Here is a 14,734-nt window from a genome sequence, read left to right on the forward strand (position 1 = left end):
AAGGCTGAGCACCAACGCAGCAGAGAAACAGACCAGAAATGTAAGTTTTCCATAAGTTTCGTATAATATTTCATCATTAAATTCACCTCTGACAGTCTTTAACTGTGTCGTTGAGAATATTGGCAGCGTGACTGGTCGTTTATCCAGATATTTAGTAAGCTTTTATCAATTTATCTCAAATAATCAGTAAATATAATTAAATTTCCTTCAGAGGATTAGTAAAACCAAATCAAGTTCACCCAGATATTGAGTAAATCAAAATTACTTTTTCTCCGATACTTAGTAAATATAAATCAGTTTTGCTTTAGAAATTGATTTGGATATACTTATTATTATATATACTCTTTTTTTAATTTATTCAATTTTTTTTTATCAAACTTAAAATCTATTCAAATATATTAAGTGTCACTTTATTGCCATCATTTTTAAATATATGTATGTATATGTACGTGTGTGTGTATATATATATACACACAAATAAATGTATGTATATATATAAATATATCCATAATTCTATGTATGTATCTATATAAGGTATATATATACAGTTGTGGTCAAAAGTTTACATACACTTGTAAAGAACATAATGTCATGGCTCTCTTGAGTTTCCAGTTATTTCTACAACTCTGATTTTTCTCTGATAGAGTGATTGGAACAGATACTTCTTTGTCACAAAAAACATTCATGAAGTTTGGTTCTTTCATGACTTTATTATGGGTTCACAGAAAAAGTGACAAAATCTGCTTGGTCAAAAATATACATACAGCAACATGAATTAACAATTTTGGTGACTTAGAAAGTTGTGTCAATGAAATGAGCTTCATAGCATGGCCTCTTAACTTCTTGTGAGTGATTATGAGTGACTACAGCTGGTGACTTCTCTGAGGCCATTTAAATAGGGCTCATTGGATACAAACGCCCACAAACGCTACAATGGGAAAGTCAAAGGAGCTCAGCATGGATCTGAAAAAGTGAATCATTGACTTGAACAAGTCACTTGGAGCCATTTCAAAGCAGCTGCAGGTCCCAAGAGCAACAGTGCAAACAATTGTTTGTAAGTATAAAGTGCATGGCACTGTTTTGTCACTGCCACGATCAGGAAGAAAACGCAAGCTATCACCTGCTGCTGAGAGAAAATTGGTCAGGAGGGTGAAGAGTCAACCGAGAACCACCAAAAAGCAGATCTGCCAAGAATTAGAAGCTGCTGGAACACAGGTGTCAGTGTCCACAGTCAAGCGTGTTTTGCATCTCCATGGACTGAGAGGCTGCCGTGCAAGAAGGAAGCCCTCGCTCCAAAAGCGGCACCTTAAGGCTCGACTGAAGTTTGCTGCTGATCACATGGACAAAGATAAGACCTTCTGGAGGAAAGTTCTGTGGTCAGACGAAACAAAAATCAACTGTTTGGCCACAATGCCCAGCAATATGTTTGGAGGAGAAAAGGTGAGGCCTTTAACCCCAAGAACACCATGCCTACCGTCAAGCACGGTGGTGGTAGTATTATGCTGTGGGGCTGTTTTGCTGCCAATGGAACTGGTGCTTTACAGAGAGGAAATGGGATAATGAAGAAGGAGGATTACCTTCAAATTGTTCAAGATAACCTAAAATCATCAGCCCGAAGGTTGGGTCTTGGGCGCAGTTGGGTGTTCCAACAGGACAATGACCCCAAACACACATCAAAAGTGGTAATGGAATGGCTAAATCAGGCTAGAATTAGGGTTTTAGAATGGCCTTCCCAAAGTCCTGACTTAAATCCCATTGAGAACATGTGGACAATGCTGAAGAAACAAGTCCATGTCAGAAAGCCTGAGTCAGCATTAGCAGTAACGTGACGCTGCTCTGATCCGTCTGTAGGAGAGTGAACAGGAAACAGTGAGGCTGATATCACTGATCACATGCTGCATCGTTTCCTGTCTATTAGTCATGAGTGTGAATCTATGGAGGACTCTACCACCAACACTATAAAACACTGCACACAGAGACCATTACTGAATATACATTCATTACAGGAATATTGATTTACTACAATTATAATCAATGACTTATGATTAGATTCATTTTTGGGGGATTTTTAACTTGAATGTGTTCGATTTGACAAAGTTCAGGAAACATCATCACGTTTTCTAAACCAAGAGGAAACTTTCGTGGTGTTTTTATTTAAACATGGAGGCCGGTACAGTTCATGCAGTCAATAATTAATAACACATCGATTTATATTTTTCAGTAAGAAGTTTTCTATTTGATTGTAATAATCTTGAACTGTTTTGTGAAATTTCAATGAAATAGTTTTTCAGTTTTATTGTTTCTTCCGTGTGTTTGTACCTGAAATGTTGACCTTACATGGTTCAACACGTTTTGAAATATTTTGTCACAAGTTTCAAAATCATTCAAGTATTTTTTTAAATCAAATTCAAACCTGTATTTGTTCACAATCCATTTGTATTTAGTTTGTAGTAGTATTGCATTCCAGTTGCTGAGCGTTTTAATTTAATGTTATATGTAATGTTAATACGTTTGATGAATGCATTTGGATACTTTTTAATCACTTTTTTGTTTCATTTACAAAATAAGTATGTGTTTGGCATTGTAGACACTCTGAGGGATACTTGTCAAAGTATTAGTGATAATGAATAGTAGGGAAATAGATATATATATATATATATATATATATTTTTACAAATATGTGGTGGTGCCACCTGACATTTTTTAGTTGAAGTTAAAAAATACTGTTAAAAATATATTTAACCACTTTGAAAAGTGAACAAATGAGACCTTATTTTGTGAGTTTAAACACATTGTTCACAAATATGCATTACATCCAATTTGAAAAGAGTTATTTGTGGTTGACCCGTGTGTGTGTGTGTGTGTGTGTGTGTGTGTGTGTGTGTGTGTGTTCTCTGATTTAAAGATACAACAGAAATATTGTAATAAAACACATCATCTCTAATTCAGAGTCCTACCTGAGATCCACAACAGCAGCATCATCAACAGGTGATCCATGACGTCCAGGTGGACCGTCTCTCTGCCCGTCTGTCTCTCTGATTGTCTCATGTGCTGTCCTCAGTTTATGTCTGCGTACAGGACGAGGTGGAGCTTTACTGAGACTTGTCTTTAGTTTTACAGATCATATTCACATCTTTCCGAACTGCGGTTGTGTGAAACTGATTATATCTGATTTCACAAGAAGCTGCTGACTGACTGCAGACATAGGAATGTTTCCATGACAACCAGGACAGGCTGAGATGTATATCAGATTAATGCTGTCGGTGTTTTCTCATGATTTCCGATAGATGTGTTAACATCAGCAGCTACAGCTACTAACTACGACTACTACTACTACTACTACTACTAGTCAGGAACTCTAAAATACTTCAATTTATCAGCTGTTGATATGGTGGTATTTGGTTCTTGTTCATTTGAATATTAATCAAAGTTCCAAATTGATAGTTTAGTATTAGCAATGTTATGAGTCTACCTTAAATGGCTGAAAGGTTCCTTTGGTAAAAAATGTGATTTCCTGTTAATTACATTGTATCATTTTGATAATAAATAATTACTTTTAGTAGACATTTTCATTCCTTTTTGAACTACTGAACCAACATCATTGTGGTTCCCCATTATTATTGAAATCTAATGTTTTTAAACATTGAGTTCTATTGATAACATTTATTATATTTGTCATTTCCTAACAACCAGACCAGCTCAAACTTCAACATAATGGTGTCCCGTGTGAGGCGTAGTACTGTTTGTAATCATCCATAATAGTGATTTCATAATTGTGAAATATTCATTGGTCAATGCCAACATTTTAGATTCCACTTCTAAACTTAAAAAAGTGTTTAAATTCATTAGAACTAAACACAACGGTGTCGTCCGCATAGAAACTATATTTTGTATTAAAAAGTTTAATTTGTCAGAATTTTATAAAGATAAAATACAAAAAGAATCCCTCTCTCAATGATCTCTTATGGCCCACTAGAAGTGTGTGGTGGGGTCTGTTTTCTCTGTTCTTCGGGATGTTTCTGGGTGTCATGTGTGTCCTCCAGTCAAAGTACCGATCCACATTCAGAGTGAACAGTGACGGTTTGAATTCAAGCAGTGACTACAACAACCAGCTATTACTACAACACATGTGCACAAAATAATCACAGAACGTGCTGCTTAAAATATAAGAGTTTACTTCTTTACCATCACTGATTAACACCAATGCTGTCCACGTGTTCACTGAGGGGTTTGTTTGCCCATTTCGTGGAGCTTCAATGATTATTAAATGGATTACCTTCAATTCAGCAATTAAATCATCAATAAATTATATTGTTATATTCAGTTATTCAGCGATTTCAACATTCGTTGCCTTAATGGAAGACTATGAGACTTCTTTAACCCTTGAAATGAGAAATAAAGAGTTGTGTCTTCCTATATTGTTCATTTCATTATCAATTAAATAGTCACAACATTAAGTGTTTGTTCAGGGCGGTCTTAAACAAAAGTTCAAATTCATGTATTTTGCTCCTCTATTAGAGACTTCATTATTTATGTATTTTTTTTTAGGTAAAAGACACACAAAATCACACAGAAAATCAGTTTATATACAAACAAGTTTTATGAAAAAATTGTTTGAACTAACATGAACTAACAGAATCAGAATGTGAGGAATCCTGATTCTGATTTTATTCCCGTTTTCAGGAAAAAAAAGAAAACAATTTACAAAAAGTAAAAACATTTTAGAAAAGTTCGACAACTTAAATAAATAAACAAATGATGAGGAATGTCTCTTACTAAAGAAATATAACAGAATGTACAAAATATATATATAAAAAAAATATATATATTTGCATTGACCGTGCATTTAACACCCAGAGACCGAGGGCAGAGAGAAGACGTTGTAGTTTATCAACACAAAACATTTAACAACAGAAACAATCAACCAACCGTCTCCATGAACCGACACTGTAGAAAAATAAAGCTTTACCTGAAGAGGGGAGCAGACATATTCAAAAAAACATATCTTTTCCGACTCCTGATCTGCAGCTTTTCAAACTCAAGGCACTCTGAACACGAACCCTCGACAAGTGTCGAGCCTCTACGAGGAACTGCTCCGTCCCCCGTGAACAGCAGGGGGTCACTGTGGAGCACACAGAGTCACTCAGAGAAAAAAAAAAAAAAAAACTCTTCCCAGCAGCCAAACGCTGACCAATCAGAGGCTCTGCTGGCTGGGGGAGGAGTCAGGTGTGATGGGGTTGGCAGCGTTGGCAGCGTTGGCAGCGTCGGCGGCGTCGGCGGCGTCTGTGCGCTGCCCGTCGCTGCCAGTCACCCACGTGTGGAGGAGGATCTGCTCCAGGGTTGGCCGGTCTGACAGCTGCTGGCTCAGGCACCAGCCAATCAGCTGCTGGCACTCTGAAGTAAAAACAAACAAGGAGGAGATGAAGAACACTCATCTCTGGTTTTGTTCCGACTTCGATGTAAAAACCTGGTCGCGTGATCTCGTCACGCTCCGGCTCACCTGAGGAGACGTCGCGTCTGAAGTAGATCCGTCCTCTCAGGATCTCCTTGTCCTGTTGGAAGGGGATGTCCCCGCACACCATGTCGTACAGCAGCACGCCGAGAGACCACACTGTAGCCGAGCGACCGTGGTACAGACGGAACCGGATCCACTCCGGAGGACCATACACCAGCGTGCCTGGAGGGAGGAGAGTTACATCACTACAGGTGTAATGTTCAGAAATTTCTCAAACAGAGAGGAAGAAAGCCATAGTGGAGAAGAAGGCCACTGAGGAGAAGAAGCAGCAGCCCCCCCCCCTTTGCACTCTTTGTTCCATCAGCAAGCAGGGCAGGAGTCAGCAGGTCCAGGTCAAAATCAAAAGTATTTAATATTGTTAACAGAAGCCAAAACAATCACAAACCAAATTACACTATCGATAGTAAAATATTTCAAGAAATATGAGACCCCGTTCATACCACAGGACAGATAGATGTATCTGCCCCATGGTACGAAGGAAGTCTGATTCTCTCAGGGGACAAACAGCTCCTTTGCCCCCCCAGAGTTACATTCCTCAACCTATCGATCAGCTCCTCGATTGGCTGAAGTCCAATGGGCTCCTCCTTGGATCCTGACCCATTGTCCTGGGCAGACACCTCTGTGAACTACCCACTTCCCCCGCAGATTTACACCTTCTGACATTCCTCAAACCCCCATCACAGACTCAATATACATTCAATGACCACACTCCTTGGTTTAACACTTCCTAAGTAAACACACTGTGACACATAATATCCAGCACTAGGAATGCTTTAAAACTTAAAATTCCTCACACAGGTACAGTGTGTGTCAGAGTGGAGCAGGAAGTGACGGATCACCATCGTGCGGGAAAATACTCCCGGAGACGCTGACGACATTACAGAACCGGTGCATGATGGGACGGTAGTCACTGACCCAAAACACCTTCCCAATATTTTAAAACGTCTAGATTTTCAGAAACAATCCCCACAGCTCTTCAGATTCTCTCAGCTGATCGGACTCACCATTGAACTCGGTGAAAGCCTCGTCTTTGAGGAGGGCCCCCGAGCCGAAGTCGATCAGTTTGAGCTGCCCGGTCCTCAGGTCCACCAGCAGGTTCTCGTCCTTGATGTCCTGGCTCAGCTCGGGACGCTCCATCACCATCAGCCAGCCGTCCGCCTGCTCCCACCAGTCCAGCAGACGCACCACGCCGCCGAACGCCCCGCCCACTTTCTTCAACATCACCACCTCCAGAGGAACCACAGCGCCACACTGAGGAAGAAACGGATCATCAGCTCGCTGTGCATGAATTAAAATGCATGCAATTACTAAATGTGGGACTAATTAGTCTTTTGTGCTGGTAAATAATGCGTTTTAATTGTTCATTGTTGTCATCTTGTACATGGGCATTTTTCATAAAAGGATGAATGAACTAACATAGTAGCTGAAGTGGTGGTTAAACTGACAGGAAGTTGTTATACAACAGTTATATCTGCATGTATGATCTCACCAGAGAGCCCCACCCCGTCACTCTGTCTCTGCACACGTGCTTCACAGCAACCTGCATGTAAACAAACGCCATCAACACACCGTACAGTTATAACATACTATATAAGAGGGTAGATGATGGTTATCTGTAAAAACACATCATAAACTGCCATAATATCAATCTCTGACTGTTAACAGTCACACAAAGCTCTTTGTTTTTCTTCAATATTGAATTAAAAAGCATTCCCCCACCAGTTTTTGGATAATTTCATAAAAATATGATCAATCATGTAACTATTACCGTTTCCTCAAAGAGAATAAAGCGAAGTAACACGATTGATTTTCACTATAAGAGGAAGTGTAAGCGTCACAGACCACGTTTCTTTGTGAAAACAAAGACCACATGCCAGGCACACCCGGGATGAGTCAAGTTACACAGCTGACATGAGGGGAAACCGGAAGTAAGGTGGAATAGTCACCGCCTTCCAAATAAAAGCCAAACCATAATGCGCAGTTGGTTTTCACACATGGGAATTTACCTCGGTGTTTTGGTTCTGAACAATAAATATATGAAGAGAAAATTAAATGAAGTAAGAAAAACATCACAAAATAGAAATGTAGGTAAATAAGAAAGTAGAATATGGGAAAAAAAAACTAATATATGTGAAATATATCTGTTATCTACAACAGCTAGGATAATCGGAAGATGTTTTAGTTTTAGTCAATTTACAATTCAAATAACTTTTGCTAATATTTTGTAACGCTTTAGTGCTGCTTTTATTTTTGAAGGCAGAAACCGGAAGCCCAGCCGCCTGCGGTGTGTGTAGCTTGATGTGTGCTCGCCCAGCAGCGGCCATGTGCTGTGGGACCAAAACAAAGCGGCTCTCCGCGCTCTTCTTACCGGCAGCCCGTCGGAGAGGCGCGCGACCGAGTAGACGGTGCCGAACCCCCCCCCTGCCGAGCACCGAGCCCAGTCGGTACAGCTTCTCAAACGGCTGCTTCTCCTCCGCTTTGACTAAAGAATAAATACAAACTAGAAAATGCATTTCCTGCTAAAAATGCGTTGGAATGCTGAAAGCTGAAATGAATTGCAAAAACATTGCTGAAAATACAGAAATGAGAGACTACCTGTCTGAAAAATGTTGAAGCCCGAAAGCATTTAAACTGCACTGCTGAAAACCCTTCTATTGAAACGTCTAACTATGGTGTCTGTAGCAGAAAGTATGAGAAAGAAGAAGGCTTTGAACGTTGAAGAAGTTTAACAGGATTTGAAGATTTTCTCCATAGATATCCCATTCAAAACAAATTGCAAAAAGCTTAATATTATAAATAGTTTAAAGATTACAAATATGAAGTCATATCACCCTCTCCTGAAAGAGCTGAACATTTTGATATTCTAACGGTTTCTGTGGCTTAAACAATGTCAGCAGTAGTGATATTTGTAGTAGTAGTAGTAGAAGTTGTAGTTGTAGTAGAAGTATTATCATTAGTAGAAGTACTAGTAGCATTAGAATAAGTACTAGTAGTAGCAGTAGTGATATTTGTAGTAGGAGTAGTAGTAGTAGTAGTAGAAGTATTATTAGTAGTAGAAGTATTAGTAATTAGAAGAAGTAGTAGAAGTAGTAGTATCAGTTGTCGTAGTAATAGCTGTAGTAGTGGTCGTAGTATTTAATATAACAGTAGTAGTAGTCGTAGTAGTAGTAGTTGTAATGGCAGTATTTGAAGTAGCAGTAATAGCAGTAGTAGTAGTACTATAGCAGTCCTACTAATAGCTGTAGTAGTATTAGTACTGGTAGTAGCATGAATAGCAGTAGTAGTAGTAGCAGTTGTAGTATAAGTAATTGTAGTGGTAGGAATAGCAGTAGTGGTAGTAATAATATTGATAGTAGCAGTAATAGTAGTAGTAGTAGCAACAGCAAAAGTTGGAGTTGTAGTAGTAGTAGTATTAGCAGTAGTAGTAATACTAGAAATATTAGCAGCAGTAGTAGTAGTTGTCACAGTATTAATAACAGCATTAATTATTTCAACAAAAAAGCCTCATTTTGAGCTTAATGTTTAAATACAGTTAATCCATGGGGCTTTTATTTTGAAAGAGTTGGGCTGGGTGGGGGAGAGAGGAGGAGAGGACACAGAATCGGAATGTATGAAACACACAAACAGAGGTTATTAAATGACAGGATTCATTCACAGAAAGGGAGAGAGAGAGACAGGCAGACAGACAGACAGATGGACTGAGTGTGTAGAGAGAGAAAGACAGACAGACACAGAGAGAGAGAGAGAGAGAGAGAGAGAGAGAGAGAGAGTGTGTGTGTGTGTGTGTTACTGGTTCCCACGGTGACGACGCAGCGGTTGGAGAGTCAATGAGTCTGTGTGTTTATAAACATCAGTAATTAGCTCAAGCACGAACACCTGGCAGCCTGGCAGCCTTTTCATGAGAAAAAGACTGGAAAACACCTGTCAAACAAAACCACAAACCCCCATAACCATACCCCCTATTTTTCCAATATTAATACTGGAGCGCAAGGATGACTTGAAGAACAGATCATGCGAAAATTGGATCTGTAGTGTAAAAAAAAGTGGCTTCAATGGCGATTTAGAAATGGGGTACGGTTGTCTGTGTAAGACTTTTTTGAAGTACGTTTTAACATTGGGGTCTATGGAGGAGAAAGTTGGTTTTCCTCTCAATTAAAGGCTTTTGTTCCAAATGTGTAAATATGTGGGATTCCACAGTCATTTGTCTACGACAAGGACAAGATTAGCTACGTTTCCATCCAAAAATTATGCATGAAGAGTGAAAATTGAGGAGTTAGTGGCAAAAGACAAATATTTTTTTCACATGAATCTCAAGCTCCTCTTCACTCTAGCGGTGACATCACGCACTCTAAGCTGCGCAATACACACCCATTATAAAAGCAGAAAAGGACTGAAAAACACATAAAAGCAAAATTGCTACAGTTCAAAAAGTGTAAAAGATATCAAAATGATTATAACATACAATGATTGATCAGGGTTTTCTCAACATTCAAAAGTTTAAATGGTGTCTGTAGCTGAAAGTATGAGGAAGTAGAAGGATTTGAAAGTTGAAGAAGTTTAAGAGGATTTAAAAATATTCGCCATAGACATCCCATTCAAAAAATAGGTTGCAAAAAGCTTCATAATTCAAAAAGTTGAAAGATTGAAAATATGAAGAGACATAGCACACATGAGCTGAAAGAGCTGAACATTTACATAGTTGAACGGTTTCTGTAGCTTAAAAACTGAAGAAGAAGAAGAGTTTCAAGCGCGACGGAAGAAATAGTGGAATAAAGATTCGAAGAACAATACTTAAAATGCTGAATCAGCATGGCTGTCATAGACTGCATCATATATGATGAAGAGGCCCAGATGGTGTATATGTGGCACAACAAGTCATATGTCGTTCAGAAAGTACAATAATTGTTTGGGTGTAATGTAAGTTAAGAGAGTTTACTATGTTTCCTATGTGTTTATGAGGAGGAAGTGTTAATTGTAGTTAAAATTGAGGGTACAGCGTTATTTATCATCAGCTACATGTTAGGCAGTAGATCCAGTGGATCGCCAGTAGGTGTCAGTGTTGCGACATAAGCAGTGTCTGTGACGGAGAGCCACACTGAAGTCTCGCGAGGATGAGAATCTCTGTACAGGATAGAAGTAGAACGCGCTGTGGAGCGACTGTACACCTAAATGTATATTTTTGTATGTTACAGAGCACTTTCATTAAATGTGTAGCACCAGATTGAGCCTGTGTGACGTCATTCTGTGCACGCTACATATAGTGCTGGGTCACGTGGTGCAATTCTCCTGAAACTTGGTGTGCGTGTTAGTATGAAGCCAGAGCAGGTGTGTGTCAAGTTTGGTGGCTTTAGCTTGTTCCTATGGCATGGGTGTCATGTGGGCATGAATGATTTGATAGCAAGGGTGTGTTCTGGAGGCTAAGCAAAAACCCTACAGATGGCCATACTGAGCAATTTACTGAGGAGCATGGGGGAATGAATGCCTTCAAGGCTGGAGCGACTGCCCCCCGATTCCTCTACTTCAGGGCGGGGCGGTTCCACGCCATTTCAGCAGGTAGCAGCAGCAGATAACAGGCAAACAGTTTGCCTCTCCCCGAATTGCATGATGAAATACCGTATCTAAATGGCTCTTTTTCCTTCCTTTTCTTTTTTCTAGATATGACTCGCACAAAGATGGTTCACGCTTGCCCTCTCTGTCAGAAAGTATGTGCGGCCATGCCCCACCATCTGAAAAATGAAAGGCCACCTCGAGCTGGACCGTGGTGCTCGGGAGCTACAACAAAAGGCAGCCAAATATCAGGTGACGGTGATGCATCTGGCGCAGTTGAGAGCCTCGAACCCTGCCGTCCCCATGCACACGGAGATGGACTTGAGTCCAGAACATGAGCACGATGAGGAGGCGGTGGAGGAGGATGAGGAGACGGAGGAGGCGGTGGAGGAACCCCGTGATAGCGGGATTTTGGAGGCCAGCAGGCTAATGGAGCAGTCTAACATCTTCTGAAGTAAAAACACAGTGACATCTGATGAAACTATTACAAATACATAAAATATAGGGATTGAGGTGGAGACGAGGAGTTACCTGATAAACTATTTAAAGTACAAAGAATATACAGATTGAGATGCATACAAGTAAACATTTTAAATGTACGTCCTAATCACTCTTGACAAGTTCAACAGTAGACGGGGGATATGTGGCTACAAATGGGAGGTCAGAGGTCCCTGCTGTAGCTTGAGTTTGCTCAAAGGGCCTGTGACATTTTCTAAGAGAGGTCCTAGAGTGCCCTCTGCTGGCCAGAGCTAGGAACAGCAGAATCAAACTGCTGTCTGTCAAAAGTCCTACTGCGTGCTTCGCGTGGAAGCTTGTCTTATAGAGCAGAGCAAGGGTGTCTGCCCCGTAAAGAACCCTTCTACGTCCAGCGTGTGACTTTCAGGGAACCTGTCACCCGTAAAAGCGGTGGTGCCCAGGAAGTCACAACAGAGGTGAAATTGCTGGTCGATTTCACTCTTGATTGAGTCACTGTGATTGTTCAGAGTGACTAGAAATGTGCATTCTAAACATTTAGAATGTCTAGATAGCCCATGTCTAGTTAACAAATGTACGATTGATCCTCAATAAACGTTTCAGAGAGCAGGTATGAATTTGTCACACACTTGCCCATGGCAGCATAGTCACGTGCCTTACGGGTTTGGTGAGCGAAACTCTAGGCTCTAGGCTATCAAGAAAAGAAAGAGGACAGGAGTGGGGTTGTATTGAAGACCAACTCTGACTGGATGATCTGTGAAACCTGACACTCTGAGTTGAAGAGACCACCACCTGACCTGGGAGTGTCTAAGAGTGTCGGAGAAAGTACAAAAAAATGAAATGCAAAGATTTTTTTTTCGGTTTCATACTACAATATCAACAAGGCCATCTTTCCATCTACATGGACTGGAGAGGGAACGATGAAAATGTGAAAAGGAGTGTGCAGGATGGCGAGAGAGGAAAAGTATGATGGCATGGAAGAGAGGGGAAGGATAAAGGTATGAAGAGACATGAAATAACGTCAGAACGAAAACAATCTATCACATCTGTCTTTTCTCTGATAATGATCAACAAGTATGCCCAACAAATGGAAATGCTTGAGAAAAATGGTTGCTAATCTATTTCTGGTCAAAACAACTCAAGTCAAAACCTCTAGCATCCCTAAAACATGGGGGGAAATAATGAAAGTGATAAGAATATTAACATTTACGTTATCTCATCATTGTTTGTTCTTTAAATTTCCATGATGACAGCGGGCTCACTTTGAGGGTCACGTTGCCCCCCTGAGCTGCTCAGCCAATCAGAGTATGGGGTTTGGTAAAGCTTCTCAGAACGGCCCACCTCTGGCCTGTCGACACTCATCTTCAGACACGGTAAAAGCAGGTCCCTCTCTCTCTGTGTTTACCTCCGTTACTTTTAATGGAAATTGAATGAAAAAAAGTGTGACACCTCTCTGCAATTAGCGCAATCATTTGCGCCCTGTCAGTTATGTGAACTGATACAGTAGTGTGTCAGTGGAATTATTCATTAGAATTAGTTGCTTCGCCTGGTTTAAGTGTTTGAACCGTCAAAGTTCTCCTGTTTTGTCACGCTTTTAGAAAGTTTGGACTTTAAAAAGGCATTACATGTTTACCCCAAACGTTTGCGCTGATTCAAGACGGGGGGAGGAGGAGGGGGGGCTGCGCCATTGTTAGAGGTGTTAGAGGAGGTTGCTGATTCATGAAGCATATCGGGTCAGAGTTAGGTAAGGGTGTGATAACCACCATGACTGAATCGGTTTCCTATCACAGACAATCTTTCTGCTTTGACCGTGTTTCTCCAAACTTTATTCTTTCCAGATTGCTCAAGTGAAGAGAAGACAATGGCAGAAGAAACTAAGAAGTAAGATTTGGTTGTGTCGTTAATGTTCCCTTCAGTGGATTTCTCTGCATTTTGAGTTGAAGAATTCCTTATTTCAATGTTAATGAAATGTTCATTTCAATAATAATTCAATGTCCAACCTTTTGTCATCATCTTGAAGGTCCCCACAGGTGGAACATCTGGGTCATCACCAACACCAGAGGATGGACTTTCAGGGGATAATATCTCTGTGTTGCTCTCAAAGTCCAGGCTTGTTTCCTATAAGGGAAAAACAAAACAATATAAAGCACTGGCAGTAGTTACTGTTATACATTGAAGAAGGATATGAAACCCTTGTAGTTTTAAGTAAAGGTACATGATAACAACACAGCGGTGAATGTATGGTTGGGACCATGTTTGCCATTTTTTCCCATGTGATGAAAATATGACAACCTAACTCATTCTGATACAAACTGTACATTATAAAAAAGTGAATGGGCTGCAAACAAGCAGATATCAAGAGTAGATACATGCTGCAAGTTCCAAATGCAGTAGATTTTCCCATTAGTAACAATGGCAAAGTAAAATGTGAGGCGCTGCCCAGGTGTAGACATTGTAGCCAAATGTTAGGTTTGGTGAATGCATATAGCTTGCACACAACCACTAATGAATTATTTTGTCTCAAAACACCCACAACTCAAATATAGTGCAATCTCATTGTAGCTGCACATATAGCTGGGGCTCTACCCAATGTCATTTTTTGACATTTGTTTGAGGTTTACGGATGAAGCTCAGAATGTCTGTCATCTGCTTATGTCGTCATCACCCAAAAAATGTATTTCTCAAACAAAATTGTCATTGAATGAAGTGATTCATCAAATGAAATGAGGTAGTCCTTTTTATTAAATGAACTTCCTTGAATGAAAATAACTTTTGTTCACAAAATGACATAACAATAGGTGCAGAGTGCCGTGGTGCTTGCTGTCAATGAGAGAGAGAGTGACAGAGAGAGGGGAAGGGAAGGTAAAAGGTGGACTATTGCATGCAATGTTCCTTTAACTTTCTTTTGCTATACTGAATAGTTTGAAGCTTTTAAGCATCATTCATAACGTTGACACTCAAGTTACTAATATTAATAACTTACAGAAACATTGAATGCAATAGTACACCTTTCACCTTCTTTCTCACTCACACACACACAGCGAGTGACGCAGTCCTCATCTCTGTAATTGTCCAGTCCAAAACTCAAAATTGATTGAAAAAAGAACATGTTTTATTGAACAAACTATTGTGCATCAATCCATATTTTTTGGAGTTAAGGCTTTCGCTTTTGATTATACGCAAATCTTTTATTTGCGT

At 40.0% G+C, this 14,734-nt stretch overlaps 1 pseudogene; it reads right to left on the bottom strand.

The window, feature by feature from the left end:
- Positions 1-5,194: 5,194 nt before the first annotated feature.
- On the bottom strand, positions 5,195-13,790 carry LOC137868512 (serine/threonine-protein kinase pim-3-like; annotated as a pseudogene).
- Positions 13,791-14,734: the final 944 nt, after the last annotated feature.

The sequence above is a fragment of the Cebidichthys violaceus genome, unplaced genomic scaffold (assembly GCF_023349555.1).
Source record: "Cebidichthys violaceus isolate CVI_PGR_0920_01 unplaced genomic scaffold, fCebVio1.0.p SCAF_114, whole genome shotgun sequence".
Lineage (NCBI taxonomy): Eukaryota > Metazoa > Chordata > Actinopteri > Perciformes > Stichaeidae > Cebidichthys > Cebidichthys violaceus.